The sequence below is a fragment of the Schistocerca gregaria genome, chromosome 4 (genome assembly GCF_023897955.1).
Source record: "Schistocerca gregaria isolate iqSchGreg1 chromosome 4, iqSchGreg1.2, whole genome shotgun sequence".
Taxonomy (NCBI): Eukaryota; Metazoa; Arthropoda; class Insecta; order Orthoptera; family Acrididae; genus Schistocerca; species Schistocerca gregaria.
The window spans coordinates 143,595,273-143,611,276 of NC_064923.1; the positions used below are offsets into that span (position 1 = coordinate 143,595,273).

Consider the following 16,004-nt stretch of genomic DNA (forward strand, 5'->3'; position numbering starts at 1 on the left):
TTGTTTTTCATATCGATACTAACATTTGAGAAGTGGTGTTTGTGAAGCGCAATTGTCTCTCTCCCCCTCCGCCCTTCCCCCCCCCCCTCTCTCTCTCTCTCTCTCTCTCTCTCTCTCTCTCTCTCTCTCTCTCTCTCTCTCTCTCTGCTACCCTAACAGGTTGTACTTATTTTTCCATTGTATATGGAACTGTGCTAAAAAGAAAGTATACAATGTCTATGATTTTATATGTAGTATTTTTACTATCGTTTTCAATTTGAGATAGTATTCTAAAATAATACCACTAACATAAGTGCAGTTCGCTCAATTCGGAGAGGCTGTTGAATTAAACCCCTGTGTTTAATGTTGACGATGAGAAATTAAACTGATGTATAACGATAAAAATGCAATCTCGAAGTGCTGTTTATTATTGAGAAAATAACAGAAACTAATGTTTAATGTTACATCGTCTCCCCCTTGGACAAAGAGGGAGGAACCGATCAAAGGAATCAATATTTAGAATCTCTTTACGTTGCTGTTTCTCAGAAGGTCTAAATTTCCTTTTATTTTGAACTATTTATTTGGATGTGGTTGATATTACGACTTTTTCGCCACATTCTTCCTCTTTTACTCATTTTCTCATTTTTTATTATCTTTTTCTTTTTTTTTACATCACCGATACAACTTTGTTCATAAAATTTTACGTGAAACAATGTAAGAACCAGTGCTACAAAAAAAATTTTCTTCATCTAACTAATTTTCCCTTGTACCTACGATTTCTCGAAGTTTCACAACTTTGTGCCATCTAGAAACTCATTTCACTTACATCACGAAGTAAAGTCGTCTCTACGTTTATTTATTGTCCAGAAATACATTGAACCGAAGTAGCTATGCTTTATCACTGAGAGTTTTCTCTTGCTTGTTCCTTTTGCAAGAGTGACTTATTTGAGTAATCCGTACTGAATCTTTGTTCTGAACATTTTGCTGCAGGAAGTTGTAGATGATTTTAGGCAAAAAGGAAATTCTTTAAATTACTAACCTTGTCAACGTGTCTAAGTACACAAATTTGTATGAAACATCTTGCAGACGTGCAATGGTATTTACAGGGTGGTTCAAAAATGACCGGTATATTTGAAACTGCAATAAAAACTAAACGAGCAGCGATAGAAATACACCGTTTGTTGCAATATGTTTGGGACAACAGTACATTTTCAGGCGGACAAACTTTCGAAATTACAGTAGTTGCAATTTTCAACAACAGATGGCACTGCGGTCTGGGAAATTCTATAGTACAATATTTTCCACATATCCACCATGCGTAGCAATAATATGGCGTAGTCTCTGAATGAAATTACCCGAAACCTTTGACAACGTGTCTAGCGGAATAGCTTCACATGCAGATGAGATGTACTGCTTCAGCTGTTCAATTGTTTCTGGATTCTGGCGGTACACCACAGTTTGGACCCTTAGGAATTCATACACATTTTACCACTTGAAAACGCCCAGGCTGTCATTTATATTTTAAATTTCATTTCGTCCAAGTACAGACTGAGTCCTAAGTTAAATTAAAAGAAAGAAATATTCACAACGCCACATAAAGAATAAAAAGAAAAGGTCTCAAGGAGATACTTTGCCTCTGTGAACGGTATAAGCCGATTTATGACCAACTGAAGTACTACATATTTTGTGCGAGGATTTTGAACACTGTCGTCTTCAGACGACTTATGACTGGCGACATCTAATGCTACCGCTGCATATCGCGTCGTATTGTGAGGCAGACTTTGAAGAGGTAGAGTTAAAGTGAGAGAAACTTAAACCAACAGGATGTTGGCGGTCATGGGACTTTTAAGTCTGTAGTCATGCCATATAAATAACCAGTTTTATTGGGAGTGATGAAAATTAATGCCTCCTAATTTTTAATGTAACTCTTGAGGCTTAATAAATAAAATAACATTTATTAACATTCCGCATCTATTCTCCAGGTCTACATATTTACTTCCCGGCATAGTCACGCAGGCGACGGGCACATTTCTCCCATCGAGAGACCATTTTGTTGATACCGTTGCTGTACATAGACTAACTTTGTTCACGGAGCCACAACCTCACATCCGCTTACAAGGCTTCATTACTAACAAAGTGTTCTCAAAGCTCTTCTTTTTGTTTTGGAAATATTTGGAAACCGTAATGATCAACTGACGTTGTCAAGAGTATTGGAGGCGATCTCAGAATCTAGACACAGTTGTAATTCTTATTGGGGAAGTTTATTCGTCCAGATCGCACGAAAAGACACAATGATTACTAGCTTCTGGCCGGCCGTGGTGGTCGAGCGGTTCTAGGAGCTTCAGTCTGGAACCGCGCGACTGCTACGGTAGCAGGTTCGAATCCTGCCTCTGGCATGGATGTGTGTGATGTCCTTAGGTTAGTTAGGTTTAATTAGTTCTAAGTTCTAGGCGACTGATGACCTCAGAAGTTAAGTCGCTTAGTGCTCAGAGCCATTTGAACCATTTGTTAAGTCCCATAGTGCTCTGATCTATTGGACCCATTTTTTTTTACTAGCTTAAGCAAAATTAAGTCGCCACTTCTAGATCGTTTGTTTAGAAACTTTTGTACACGCCCCTAATCCATTTCGTCGACTGTTCACGTTAGAGGTAGTAATAAGAACAACTGTGTTTAGATGAAAATTGGGCGGCACCAAGTCGGGACTACTTGGATGATGATCAATCACAGTAAACCAAAGGCGTTGGATTGATCCAGATGTCGCAGCGATTATGTGTGGTATGGCATTGTCATGCTGAAGGAGAGCTTGCTCCATGTGTGAAAGAAGCCTTCCAATTCGAAATTCGGTTAATTACAGAACGCTGTTTCTCACGGACCGACGTAGTTACATTCCATGCTTCTGTTCGGAGCCCCCTAGCGGCAGATGAATGGAGACATGTAGATACGAAGAATAAAGCCGGAGAATGTTATAAACATTTATTTTACTTTAAAACCGTGAAGAGCTGTCATATGAAAATTTCTACGGTATTACTTTTCGGCACGTCCTCTTATGTTGGGAGTAGAAAGCCAGTCTGTCCACCATTTCTGTACCGTTTAATCAGTCAAAAAGAGGGTGGATAGGTAAGAAAATATATTTCCCTTAAGCTCAAACCTACAGGTATGTATTTTCAGGCGTTGGCTGCACCACCTTTTAAAAACAAATGGCATACCGCGTACGCAGGAGGAGCGGACACATCTTGTGTTTGAAACGTTAAAGTGTTGCGTAACCTTCAACCTTTGTTCAAGGACAGTTGTTACTCCACTCATCAGATTTCCACAAACTTAGTGGGAAGTCCATACATATCCGAAGGTGAAAAGGATACATAAATTTTCTAGCCCACGACAATGACCCAACGTATCGGTAATGTACCTTCCAATTTAGGCAGCATTTTAAAAAATGTTTCACGTTAATTTTCCTCCATGCTTCAAGACCTGTGCTCTTTCGACTCACTGCCGCATCATCCCTGTTGGCGAACAGCATACGACGACAGCACACCGTGTCAATGATGCAAAGTACACGTAGGCCAAACCACATGCACGATAGAAGAAAGGTGTACGGAACAAGATTACCTCAATCTTCTGTCGCACTTTCAGCTGGGTACTGTTTGTATATGGGACAATCAATCGATTTCCCTGCCACGAAGATGGCCACGACCTGGTAACATTGGGAAGTCGTTATTAAGTAACCCCACAATCGATATGGTGGCTACCGACGAGATAAGGCCGGAAACAAAATCATTTAATTAATATGTTCATGAAAAAACACACGCCTAATACCACTTCAAACAAACTGTTGACAGCGAAACTTAACACAGACAGACGGTGATGAAACATCCAAGTCCTATGTGCTTATACGACCGCACCAGCTTTTGGTGTAAACGTACAAAGTACACCAGTAATCTCCAATCATATTTTCAAGTGAAATTGACTGCTTGGTTGTCAACGCATGTAAATATGTAAAGGAAACAAACGTAATGAAGGTAGCTGAATTAAATCAGGTGATGCAGAGGATAAGAGCTGAGGCACTAGAAATAACTGAAAAGCCTCTCTCTAACAGTGACAGGAATATAGATGATACAAAATGGACACAGGCAACAACAATAAAAACGCTTCTGATAAAGAGAAATGAGGAGGGGGGACACAAAAAATTTAAACATAACAAACGCAACTCATTACCGTGAGTTAACGCAGCTCATTACCGTACATAATACGGTGTAAAAAAACAGTTGGCATTCAAAACAGCTTCCAGTCCTCTTGTAATGAATAAACACAAGTGCTGTATTGTTTTCAGGTCCTGCAAAAATCGTGGCAAGGCAACAATGATGGATGTGGATAGCGGTCAAGCAAACCTCACTAATGTAGACAAGGTTCAATAGTAATGAGGTCACGCCAGCTGTGTGAGTAGATACCTCATCGTATTGGAAGACAGCATCACCTTTAAGGAGCAAACATTAGACCATGGGATGGACCTGTTCTCTCAAAATAGTCCCATGATCTTCGCCCGTAGCGCGACATTGCAAGGTAACTCCGAGTCCCACGGAACACCACAATATGGTTGCTTTAATATTCACTGAACCTTTAACTCTTACGTCGTAAACTGGGTCAGGGGTTGGAAACAGTATCAAAGAACACTCTTAATCGCCTATTACAAGATAGGCGTAAACAGTACACCTAAGCACCAGCGCCGCAAGCGTGTATATTTGTAAATACAGGCTGGTTCAGGTAGACCTACTATACCATCCATCCGGGATGTACCTGTCGTGCATGCGCAGTAGACAGTGATAACGCCCGAAACCCAAACAGAAGTGTCTGATCTCTTCTAAAGTCGTTCTTTCTATCGCGCGAAACGCAAGGGGGACCGTGTGATGTATTGGAATCTCATTCCTTCAAGTTACTTATGTGACTCAAGGTTCCTATCTAGTAAGAAAATTGTTTTTTATCATTATTTATTAAATAAACTACTGGCCATTAAAATTGCTACACCACGAAGATGACGTGCTACAGAGCGAAATTTAACCGATAGGAAGAAGATGCTGTGATATGCCAATGATTAGCTTTTCAGAGCATTCACACAAGACAGGCGCCGGTGGTGACACCTACAACGTGCTGATATTAGGAAGGTTTCCAACTGATTTCTCATACACAAACAGCAATTGACCGGCGTTGCCTGGTGAAAAATTGATGTGATGCCTCGTGTAAGGAGGAGAAATGCGTACCATCACGTTTTCGACTTTGATAAAAGTCGGATTGTAGGCTATCGCGATTGCGGTTTATCGTATCGCGACACTGCTGCTCACGTTGGTCGAGATCCAATGACTGTTAATAGGGTATGGAATCGGTGGGTTCAGGAGGGTAATACGGAACGCCGTGCTGGATCCCAACGGCCTCGTATCACTAGCAGTCAAGATGACAGGCATCTTATCCGCATCGCTGTAACGGATCGTGCAGTCACGTCTCGGCCCCTAAGTCAACAGATGGGGACGTTTGTAAGACAACAACCATCTGCACGAACAGTTCGACGACGTTTGCAGCAGAATGGACTATCAGCTCGGAGAGCATGGCTGCGGTTACCCGTGATGCAGCATCACAGACAAGAGCGCCTGCGATGGTGTACTCAGCGACGAACCTGGGTGCACGAATGGCAAAACGCCATTTTTTCGGATGAATCCAGCTTTTGTTTACAGCATCATGATGGTCACATCCCTGTTTGGCGACATCGCGGTGATTTACTATTCTGAATTACAGGCTCAACAGTTACTTTTATATTACATTTGCTTACACAGGTACATGTATTTATACAGTATTTTTTTTCACACGGAGGACACACTTGTTTCTGGAGGTATTGCGCTGGCAGTGACAGTAAATCTTCGGATTAGGACCGAATGACGACGACAACAACATGTATTTTGGAGCTTCGTGAGGATGGACGTGGCCTGTTTTGAGAAGATGCTGTCTGTGACCGAAGACGGACTTAGCGAGTGTGATACAGTCATGAGGGAAGCTGTCTCACATTTTGGAAAGTAAGAATCAAATCATATGTTTATACTTTTTATGAACATACCAGCCTATAACACGAATAAAACACTGGTAAATGCCTGGTTATGTTGCAGGCTGGTTGTAACGTTACGTTTCCTGGCTACTGGGGAATCTTAAAAGATTTAGGGTTTTAGCCACAGAATAGCACAGCTTACCGTTTCAAAATTCGTTGTGGATATATGCACTGCAATTTTCTACACTTTAAAGGATCAATACCTAAAGGAACACCTGTGCTATTTTTCTAAGTTTGGACTATATGTAAGTGCTACTCAGAGTTTTGCAGTCCTCGTATGTCACACTGGGCTAAACGACACGTACTTTCTCCCCTATCACTGCCAGTTTCTGTTTTCTGGCATTCTCAAATAAAGCAAGAGATGCAATCGAGTCAAACATGAACTTTCGTTAACTAAGGCATTACGGTACAAATCTAAAATCACCACATATCTTTATATGCATATTACTCAGAAAGAAACGATTGCCGACGTACCTCATTATGATACAGCAGGTCATACTTACAACTACCCTCGCTGTATGCCTGATTTAAGACGCTTAACTCCTCTTTGCTGCATTTCTTTTCTAGAACACAAAGCAATAAGTAGAAAAAATTCTTTCACGAACAGCTAGTATAAAAGAGTTCAGTGCAAAACAAAAAAGGTTTCAAAACGAAAAAGGTTTATTCTGAATTTATGAAAGCTACTTACTGAAAAAATGCAGAAAATTCCCAACACGAAGATCTGAAATTAGCCACTGACCGCCTTGCAATAAACAAACAATAAGCACAAAGCACTGTGATACCCCTTGTGCGCATGCGCGAGTTATCGCTGCCTACTCTGCATGCGCGGAGTGGAGCCAGTTTAGAACTGCTGTCTATTCTGGCTCGCGGATAAAGTGTGTGCTAACTTTCGTAGTTTCACCCGTTCTACCGCTGGATGGCTGTCGCGCCTGACCAGTACCGTTCGCAGCAAATAGTCAACCGACCGAATGACATCTTTCGACTGCTCCGTAGCCCAGGTTTTATGGCTTTGTCACAAAGTTTTCCTGTTACGGGTATTTGTGTCATCCTGTGATTCCCTGATTATTGAACTCCATTCGTGTTAATTTGGTGCTAACAAGGTTCATTAGTGGGACACGCATTTCTGTAATGACTTTTATTGCTATCGTTCTCCTGTGCTTCGTCAGAATCCTCGTCAATGACGTCCGTCATTACCATTTGAGCACACTTTCGTTCGTCTTGTGACTTAGCGGATAATGTTTTTCCGCTTCGCCTGTGGGCGGTAGAAATGTTATATGCGTTGTCTCCTGCCATGTGGGCACCAACAATTTGTCCATGTGCGAATGGACTCAGCTACGACATAATGAAGCCACAACTATAAAGAACATATTTCTGATCGCTACTATCACTTGCAACGTATTCAGACCATGTGGCAGGTGCCGTTCGTCGTCAAACGAAACAGTGCAGCTTCTATGCTTAGCTAGCAGCAACATTTATGTTCAAGCATGCATTTCTCACGGTGTTTCCATGTTTTTGTCCAACCCTCGTATGTTAACATGTGACGTAGATTCTTCTGTGACGAAGTCTGTACAGATACTATTTGTCACACAAAAAGAGAATTACAGTTTTGAAATATTGGGCTACACAAGATTAACAGGGTAAACCAGATAACTATTGATGAGATGAATTGAACCTTGGAGAAAAGAAATTTGTTGTACTACTTGACAAGTGGAATAAATGATTGGTTGTAAACGAACTGAGGTATCAGCGAGCAGATAATTTGGTAAAGAAGCGAAATTTGGGATGGATAATCGTTGAGGGAGACCAAGGGTGGAATGCAGTATGCAGGTGAAATTGACCGTACAGTGCAGAAATTACAAAGAGAGTGTTGTACAGTGTAGTGTGGAATGCGGAAACAAATTCTTCTTAGGGCTGAAAATCGAAACAAAACGCTACATCACCACCTGTTAGAAAGCATCGTGATCATATTTGTACATAACCTATATTTGAAGTTAAGCGTGTAAAACTCCAGTGGTTGAAGGTGAAAAACCCCAATTATGTTATCACACGATTTTACCCTATTCTGAGAGAATTTTTAAGAATCATCATCAGTAATTTGCCCTAGGGAAGGTCTTTGCATGTATCATTGAAAGCACTCCTGTCATTAGCCACCATCTTTGTTTTCTCATAGTTGTTACCTATTCTTATACCATCCAAAAACTAGTATCTTTTGTGTCATCTTGTTCTTTGACGTTCACCGTTCCCTCCGTAGCATCCACCAGTAAGCAATATCTCCTCAACCAACGTCCAAGCCATCTGTTTTTCCTCTTCCTGACTACCTTTAAAATTACTCTCTCTTCCCCCACTCTCTAGAATCTCCTCATTTCTGACTGTGTCCACCCGTTTTATTCCTTTCATCCTCCCCCAAATCCACAACTGAAATGCTTCTATTCTTCTTTCCCCAGTGTCCACGTCTCAGCTCTGTTTAATGCCAAGCTCCCTATAAATCTTTTCTCCAACCTTTTCCTCAGGCCACATCTACATATAAGCCTCCTCCTGTTGTTAAAAGTCTTCTAGGCTATACGTTTCTTCACCTTCTAATTACATCTCATGTTGTCTGTAATTAAGCTTCCCTTGGAAGCACTAACTAGCAGTTCTACATCTTCCTGTCTTAACTTCTCAGCTGTTATTTTTTTGCACTTGTGACCATGCATTTTGCCTTTTTCTTGTGAATTCTTATTCCTAATTCGGGGTCAAGGATTTTCTCTGCTCGTGATGGCTGGGTGTTGTGTGATGTCCTTAGGTTAGTTAGGTTTAAGTAGTTGTAAGTTCTAGGGGACTGATGACCATAGATGTTAAGTCCCATAGTGCCCAGAGCCATTTGAACCAACCCATTCCGAATTCCTCGCACATCTTATCTAATTATTTTAACATTCCGATCACAGATTTTTACTCTTTGCCAATAACTTCAAATCGTCCACATCTCAATACATTCTATCCTCCTACCACCAAGCTTCGCTCTCCTTTTTCGTTTCAAACATTTCTGAATAGTACGCTCCAAGTATATGTTAACTTTCTTGTGGAGAGACAGCACCTTGTCTTACTCTCCTTCGCAGTTCTGCTTTCTCTTGTCATCTCATTTACAATCTGTACTCGTTTTTTGTGTTGTGGTTATATGTTCCTAATTAGCCTGCTATTCTTTCAGTCGACATCATTCTTCCTTGGAATGTCTGCTGTACTCTATCAAAGGCCTTCTCCAAATCAACGAAAACAGCATAAACTTTTCTTCGTCTTTCTTTGTATCTCTCTTCTGTAATTCTCAGCAGTTCAAATGCATCTCTTGCACCTTTCACTCTTCTGGATCCATACTGTTCACCTGCAATACCCTTTCCCAGTTTTCCGTGAAGTCTGCTATTTATTATCCGTAGTAGAACTTTTCATTTTGGTTAGTAATCATATGGAGTACTAAAATCGAACATTTGATCCTTGTGGTAAAATTTAGACAGGCACTTTGCAACTCGTATTTGGTGACCGGTTTAGTAATATACGTTGTAGAGAGTTACTGTAATATTCGAATATGATACACATTCAAGCAAGGTGTAAACGTACGTTATGAAAGACATAGTTCAGCCAGAAAAGTTTCCTGTTTCATTTAATTGACCGATTTGTATTTGATTTTGTTTCGCGCAATAATTAAAGAGAATTTTATTTGTTCTCAACGTTATTGTGACCTTTTATCAGATTTTATATTACAAATCTCTTAAATAATCAGATTGGCCATCGACGACATAAGATGGTGGTTGCGCGGTATGTATAACAAACGACCAGTAAATAAAACAAAATTGACATTTTTTTCACTCGAAACTAAATTTCTGTGCTGCACCGACGATTTACGCTATTATAGGTTTCTTTGTGCATATGTTGCGATGGCGACAGTTTGAGCCATCCCAAAAACTGAATATCGGCAGCGGAAAGTGCGACAACACAGAGTGTGAGGTAGCACTCATTGGCCTGTGGTCGAATTGGGTTTCCGGCGGCACTGCAGTTCGTCGGCGTGAAATTGGCAGTCAAACTAGTTTGAATGAAACACGTGCTCCGCTTCGCCTTTTAATGTTATCGCACAACGTAATAACGGGAGGGATTCTAGATAGGAACACAGCTGCGCAACTAATGCCATTAAACTGCCGGGCTTATTTCGGCGCTGTTCAGTGTTTCGTGCTGCACGTTACGTTTGTACGCGAATAAACGAATCCGCTAGATTCACCGGGATTGAAAAGGGCCTATCTGCGACAGTAGCTGGACGGGCTTTTCTGTGTTGTACCCCGATAATAAGCCCGCGGTGCATGAATTTCTCCGTCTGTGGTGAAAAGGGGCGAGGCGGAGGGGGGAGGGGATACCGTAAACGTGGTCGCTCTTTGTTCTCGTACGTATTTAATAGTGGCTGTCAGCGAGTAGGAGGAATTAACTGCTTCCGTTGCAAGGTACGGCGTTAAGCTATTATAACGAAGCGAGTACGACAAAGGAGGGTTTTAACATATTTGAGCTTTCGTTTCTTTGCCAATTAGTTTACCGAGGAACGAAAATGTTACAGATTAAACGATGATATTTCACAATGTTGAAAATAGCTTCACGGAATCACTGTACCTATTCGTACAAAGCTCGAATGTAACAGTTTTTGTTAGTCTATTAGATATGTGGGTAAGTTTACGAATTACATTGTTTCGTAATCTGTAAGAGTGACATTACAATCACTGTTTGATTATTTTAATTTAGGTTCAGTATAAATAATTCTCAGTGTTAACAAAACACATAAACTTTTGTCCATTTAAGTTATTTTCATATATGTCTGTAAAGTCTTGGTCTAGTGCATAGTAGCAAAAAACTATAAATTTATAAAACGAAGTAAGCTGTCGTATGTGGACTTGTATTTTTGTGTTTATCTCTGCAAGGGTAAGGAAGACAACTGTAATAATGTAATGTTACAATAAAAATTGATTTTTACGCCATGTACTTTACTTTAATCTTTCATTTATTCCATTTCAGTGCAATATTTCAGTTATTATGTATTATTTCATTGTACTGAAATATGTACTGGGAGATGTGCGAATGAAATAGATTAACATATCTTTAGTGGGGTATCACAATAACCGATTGGCCATTTTAATGTGCGTTAAATTTAGTTTACCATCCGGTCAATGACAGCGATAGAGATTAATAGATTATAAATTTTTACTGTTTTATGATCTGTAAAAAATACAAGGCATTAGAAACCTTTTTTACTCGTAAGAACAAGGACGACGTTGTTAAAGATACAAAACTGCAGAATGAAATATACCTTATTGCTTGGTATTATACTTTTTATTTTATTTTATTTTTAAGTTATCTCCGTCAGCAAAATGATTTTTGTTTGTGTATTCTTTAACCATATCAGAACTTGATAATTTCTGGACGAAACCGTAAATCCTGTTGACTTTTCTCTGTGGCAACGAGTTACCTTCCTGGTCCTGGCCTGCATCACGTGGTCGTGCGGTAGCGTTCTCGCTTCCCACGCCCGGGTTCCCGGGTTCGATTCCTGGCAGGGTCAGGGATTTTCTCTGCCTCGTGATGGCTGGGTGTTGTGTGATGTCCTTAGGTTAGTTAGGTTTAAGTAGTTCCAAGTTCTAGGGGACTGATGACCTAAGATGTTAAGTCCCATAGTGCTCAGAGCCGTCCTGGTCCTGTTAAATACCTATATAAAATGGAACATCACGTACATTTTCCCAGTGACGAGAGCAACCATACATCTACATCTACATCTACATGACTACTCTGCAATTCACATTTAAGTGCTTGGCAGAGGGTTCATCGAACCACAATCATACTATCTCTCTACTATTCCACTCCCGAACAGCGAGCGGGAAAAACGAACACCTAAACCTTTCTGTTCGAGCTCTGATTTCTCTTATTTTATTTTGATGATCATTCCTACCTATGTAGGTTGGGCTCAACAAAATATTTTCGCATTCGGAAGAGAAAGTTGGTGACTGAAATTTCGTAAAAAGGTCTCGCCGCGACGAAAAACGTCTATGCTGTAATGACTTCCATCCCAACTCGTGTATCATATCTGCCACACTCTCTCCCCTATAACGCGATAATACAAAACGAGCTGCCCTTCTTTGCACCCTCTCGATGTCCTCCGTCAATCCCACCTGGTAAGGATCCCACACCGCGCAGCAATATTCTAACAGAGGACGAACGAGTGTAGTGTAAGCTGTCTCTTTAGTGGACTTGTTGCATCTTCTAAGTGTCCTGCCAATGAAACGCAACCTTTGGCTCGCCTTCCCGACAATATTATCTATGTGGTCCTTCCAACTGAAGTTGTTTGTAATTTTAACACCCAGGTACTTAGTTGAATTGACAGCCTTGAGAATTGTACTATTTATCGAGTAATCGAATTCCAACGGATTTCTTTTGGAACTCATGTGGATCATCTCACACTTTTCGTTATTTAGCGTCAACTGCCACCTGACACACCATACAGCAATCTTTTCTAAATCGCTTTGCAGCTGATACTGGTCTTCGGATGACCTTACTAGACGGTAAATTACAGCATCATCTGCGAACAACCTAAGAGAACTGCTCAGATTGTCACCCAGGTCATTTATATAGATCAGGAACAGTAGAGGTCCCAGGACGCTTCCCTGGGGAACACCTGATATCACTTCAGTTTTACTCGATGATTTGCCGTCTATTACTACGAACTGCGACCTTCCTGACAGGAAATCACGAATCCAGTCGCACAACTGAGACGATACCCCATAGCTCCGCAGCTTGATTAGAAGTCGCTTGTGAGGAACGGTGTCAAAAGCTTTCCGGAAATCTAGAAATACGGAATCAACTTGAGATCCCCTGTCGATAGCGGCCATTACTTCGTGCGAATAAAGAGCTAGCTGCGTTGCACAAGAGCGATGTTTTCTGAAGCCATGCTGATTACGTGTCAATAGATCGTTCCCTTCGAGGTGATTCATAATGTTTGAATACAGTATATGCTCCAAAACCCTACTGCAAACCGACGTCAATGATATAGGTCTGTAGTTAAATGGATTACTCCTACTACCCTTCTTGAACACTGGTGCGACCTGCGCAATTTTCCAATCTGTAGGTACAGATCTATCGGTGAGCGAGCGGTTGTATATGAGTGCTAAGTAGGGAGCTATAGTATCAGCGTAATCTGAAAGGAACCTAATCGGTATACAATCTGGACCTGAAGACTTGCCCGTATCAAGCGATTTGAGTTGCTTCGCAACCCCTAAGGTATCTACTTCTAAGAAACTCATGCTAGCAGATGTTCGTGTTTCAAATTCTGGAATATTCCATTCGTCTTCCCTGGTGAAGGAATTTCGGAAAACTGCGTTCAATAACTCCGCTTTAGCGGCGCAGTCGTCGATAACAGTACCATCGGCACTGCGCAGCGAAGGTATTGACTGCGTCTTGCCGCTTGTGTACTTTACATACGACCAGAATTTCTTCGGATTTTCTACCAAATTTCGAGACAATGTTTCGTTGTGGAACCTATTAAAGGCATCTCGCATCGAAGTACGTGCCAAATTTCGCGCGTCTGTAAATTTTAGCCCATCTTCAGGATTTCGCGTTCTTCTGAACTTCGCATGCTTTTTCCGTTGCCTCTGCAACAGCGTTCGGACCTTTTTTGTGTACCACGGGGGATCCGTTCCATCTCTTACCAATTTATGAGGTATGAATATCTCAATTGCTGTTGCTACTATATCTTTGAATTTGAGCCACATCTCGTCTACATTCGCATAGTCAGTTCGGAAGGAATGGAAATTGTCTTTTAGGAAGGCTTCTAGTGGTACTTTATCCGCTTTTTTAAATAAAATTATTTTGCGTTTGTTTTTGATGGATTTGGAAGAAATGGTATTGAGCCTAGCTACAATGACCTTGTGATCACTAATCCCTGTATCAGTCATGATGCTCTCTATCAGCTCTGGATTGTTTGTGGCCAAGAGGTCAAGTGTGTTTTCGCAACCATTTACAATTCGCGTGGGTTCGTGGACTAACTGCTCTAAATAATTTTCGGAGAATGCATTTAGGACAATCTCGGAAGACGTTTTGTGCCTACCACCGGTTTTGAACAAGTATTTTTGCCAACATACCGAGGGTAGGTTGAAGTCCCCACCAACTATAACCGTATGAGTGGGGTATTTATTTGTTACGAGACTCAAACTTTCTCTGAACTGTTCCGCAACTGTATCATCGGAGTCTGGGGGTCGGTAGAAGGAGCCAATTATTAACTTAATTCGGCTGTTAAGTATAACCTCCACCCACACCAATTCGCACAGAGTATCTACTTCGACTTCACTACAAGATAAACCACTACTGACAGACACCAACACTCCACCACCAATTCTGCCTAATCTATCTTTCCTGAACACCGTCTGAGACTTCGTAAAAATTTCTGCAGAACTTATTTCAGGCTTTAGCCAGCTTTCTGTACCTATAACGATATCAGCTTCTGTGCTTTCTATTAGCGCTTGAAGCTCAGGGACTTTTCCAGCGCAACTACAACAATTTACAACTATAATTCCGACTGTTCCTTGATCCAAGCACGTCCTGTAATTGCCAAGCACCCTTTGACATTGCAGCCCATCCCGCACTTTCCCGAGGCCTTCTAACCTAAAAAACCGCCCAGTCCACGCCACACAGCCTCCGCTACCCGTGTAGCCGCCAGCTGAGTGTAGTGAACTCCTGACCTATTCAGCGGAACCCGAAACCCCACCACCCTATGGCGCAAGTCAAGGAATCTGCAGCCAATACGGTCGCAAAACCGTCTGAGCCTCTGATTCAGACCCTCCACCCGGCTCTGCACCAAAGGTCCGCAGTCGGTTCTGTCAACGATGCTGCAGATGGTGAGCTCTGCCTTCATCTCGTAAGCAAGACCGGCAGCCTTCACCAAATCAGATAGCCGCTGGAATCCAGAGAGAATTTCCTCAGATCCAAAGCGACACACGTCATTAGTGCCGACATGTGCCACCACCTGCAGCTGGCTGCACCCTGTGCTCTTCATGGCATCCGGAAGGACCCTTTCGACATCAGGAATGACTCCTCCCGGAATGCACACGGAGTGCACACTGGATTTCTTCCCCTCCTTAGCCGCCATATCCCTAAGGGGCCCCATTACGCGCCTAACATTGGAGCTCCCAACTACCAGTAAGCCCAACCTCTGCGATTGCCCGGACCTTGAAGGCTGAGAATGATCCTCTGAAACAGGGCAGGCAGCTGCATCTGGCTCAGCCAGAGACAGTGCCTGAAACCGGTTTGTCAGACGCACCGGGGAGGCTTTCTGGTCAGCTTCTGGGGACGCCTTTCGCTGCCTGCCACGCCTTGGAACGACCTCCCAATCAACCACAGGCGAGGGCTCAGCCCCACTGCGGGCAGCAACCGGGGCAACCACAGATATAGATATAGATATAGATATAGATAAGATGAACATCAATAAAAGCAAAACAAGGATAGCGGAATTTAGTTGAATTAAATAAGGTGATACTGAGGGAACTAGATTCGGAAATGAGACACTTAAAGTAGTAAGTGAGTTTTGCTATTTGGGGCGCAAAATAACTGATGATGGTCGAAGTAGAGAGGATGTAAAATGTAGATTGGCAAGCACAAGAAGAGCGTTTCTGATAAAGAGAAATTTTTAACATCAAGTGTAGATTTAAGTGTCCTTTCAAAAAATATTTGTATGTAGCGTACCCATGGGTGGAAGTGAATCATGGACGATAAATAGTTTGGACAAGAAGAGATTAAAAGCTTTCGAAATGTGGTGCTACACAAGAATGCTGAATATTAGATGAGTAGATCACATAACTAATGAGGAGGTATTGAACAGAATTGGGGAGAAGAGGAATTTGTGGCACATCTCTACTAGACGAAAGGATAGGTTGTTGGTGCACATTTTCTGAGG

General features: G+C 41.7%; 1 protein-coding gene across 1 annotated transcript in view; it reads right to left on the minus strand.

The window, feature by feature from the left end:
* The window catches only part of LOC126266984 (neural cell adhesion molecule 1-like), an 801,025-nt gene that overhangs the window by 748,107 nt on the left and 36,914 nt on the right, over positions 1-16,004 (minus strand). The window lies entirely within an intron of this gene.